This window comes from Anabrus simplex, chromosome 8, assembly GCF_040414725.1.
Source record: "Anabrus simplex isolate iqAnaSimp1 chromosome 8, ASM4041472v1, whole genome shotgun sequence".
In the NCBI taxonomy this organism is placed as follows: Eukaryota; Metazoa; Arthropoda; class Insecta; order Orthoptera; family Tettigoniidae; genus Anabrus; species Anabrus simplex.
The window spans coordinates 30,785,955-30,788,682 of NC_090272.1; positions in this window are offsets into that span (position 1 = coordinate 30,785,955).

Sequence of the window (2,728 nt, forward strand, 5' to 3'; positions counted from 1 at the left end):
AGGCATCCTGTTTAGCCTTGATGAGGTTCAAGATTTCTTCATTGTTATTATCAAATCTGTCTTATCTCTTCCTTTCTTCATAGCCAATGACTGTGCAGACTCTGTAATGATATTTTGAAGTGTGGTCCATTCACATTCTACATCCTTTGTGTTGATTGGATTGTGAGTTAGTTGTTCTTGAACAGAGTTTTGGTATTCTGTGGCAACACTTTCAAGTTGAAGCTTAGAGGTGTTGAACTTCTTCCTTGTTGGATTCGTGAAGTGGGTTCATGACTTTTTATGAATGGTAATCCTGAATCGGCTGATAAGAAGTTTATGATCTGTCAGCAGACATCAGTATTCCAGGCTGTTTTCTTGACTAGGACATCATTCTTGTCACACTGTCGGGTGATGACATAATCTGTCACATGCCAATATTTAGAGTGTGGGTGCAGGACGTGGTGTTGAAGCGATTTGGCAGTTGGAATTGGGTATTGGTGATAAAGAGCTCATGCTCAGTACACAGGCCAAGAAGTAACAGACCGTTAGCATTGCAGTTCCCAATTCCATGTTTACCTGTGACTTTTCCCCATAAGAGGTTGTCCCTCCCCAGTCTGGCGTTGAAATCTCCTAGTAGTGCAAGCTTGTCTGTAGCAGACACCTTGGTGAGGACTGTGTTCTGTTGGTTCTTAGAATCCTCATCATCCTTAAGAGTGGGGGCATGTGAGGAGATAAGAGTAATGAATCTGCCTCCTGCAACAGGTATGCAGAGAGTTATGAGCCTTTCATTTACTGCGATGGGAGTGAGTCGATGATCATTCACTAATTTGGTCTTTACTGCAAAACCCCCACCATGGATGCAATGTTCATTTTCCTCCTTTCCTTTCCAGAAGATGAAGCCTTGATGGTTTTTCCTTCTCCTGCGAATCTGGTTTCACTCAGCGCGATGACATCAATGTTGAAATTATCCCTCGGTATGTAACATTTATTGATTTCTGCGAAGTATAACAGTTGCATCTTTCAGTATTGTTGCAAGTTGGTGTGTGGAGTCTTAGTGTTATGTTGTCTGAGGGCTGCATTGTTTTATTATGTGAGAATAAGGACAGGGAAAGAGAGACAAAAGCATGAAGGTGGATACAGGTGGTAAAAGAGTAGGAATATAGGGGAAACACAAAAGGAGAACAGGAACCCAATGGGTCAATATAAGTTATGGACAGGAACAAACAGGTGAGAAATGAATAATTCATTTGTGGTACTTATCAGTCATTCTTCAGCTACTTGTACAATTAAATACAGTATTAGTGCTGCCATTGAATTTTAAGATTTACTTTAAGGAAGATTAATTAAGGTTGTGGTATTGCTTCCTTTATCTAGCAGCCAGTAGCAGTGATTGGGAAATAGAAGTGGGGGAGCGGGGGAGGCAAAAGTTTTCTATAGACAACAAAAGCTACTGGAGTTTGGGGATACAGTGGGGGCTGGGGGTAGACAACAAGTAGCTACAATATGATAAGTTTTAATGTTGAAAACATTTCTTAGCACAGCCACAAGGTTTGTAATAAATGCAATTTGTCTGTAAAATACAGTACACAAAAAAAAAAAAAAAATAATAACCACACGAAAAAACAAAAATAAAAGTGTAAAATTAAGCAATTTCCTCAATTGTGCCAAAAGCTGAACGGCTAAAGAGCCTGAAAAGGTTTCAAATTCTGAGTCTTGGATAGCTATATCAAACTAAGAAAAAACAAATTTCAAAAATCACTTCTGGCCTAAACGCAGTTTCAGAAAAACAGCCTAAAATCGCTTGTTTATTTTTTTACTCGCTTTCCTTTTGATTCAAATCCTAGCCAAATTAACTTCCTTACATAATACTTTCTGTAATGTGTTCCTTGGTTCAATGCTATCAGACATTTTTTTCATTTTTTGAAAGATGTCCACACCAAATGTAGTTATAAGGGCTTAAGTGAAACTCTGCATTGACTCGCATTAATGCTTGTAGTGGTAGAAAAGGGCAAACTGCTAACCTAATCAACTGGATAATGATGAGTAAGAAAAGGATTGTAATTTTTAAGAATAAATAAAGAATATATTCTCATACTTTATTTATATTTTATTTACCTAAAATTCGTAGCTCATATCCTTAGGATGTTTTCAACATTGAGTTGCTTGCCTGAAAGGGTAGAACTGTGGATTTTTTATGTTCTGTGAGCGAATTTCGATAGAGAACTAAAGGTTGACAGCTTACCAACTTAAGTGCGGTAATAATAGTTTTTTGAGATTTTGTTTCAATACTATACAATAAAACTTTCACAAGAGGAACAATAATTTGTATTACAATTAAATAGAAGTGAGGCATGCATATATAGTAAAAAGGCCATTTAGTATTTGACTGCACACTAAGAAAGTAACAGACGCTAGATATAATTACACAGACCGAGTGTGACTGCCAGACCGACAAATGTGTGTGACAAGCGGGTGAATCATACCCCTGCTTCCCTTCCTCACAACACATGCTAGAAGTGCAATTATTTTACGGTATATGATGGCAGAAAATGGTGAAAAGCCCAGAACTTCGAGGGGAAAGGTGGGGAAGGAAGGTAGTGGAGGGGGTAAGTATTACTGAGCTATTAAGAGTAAAATGAAGCCTTGACACACTAACATATTCGTCAGGAGCCAATGTGAACACTTCGGTAGCAACTAGGGAAGTCAACGATCCTCCGCTCTGTCACGCTGCAGCACGTGGACTTCTCCG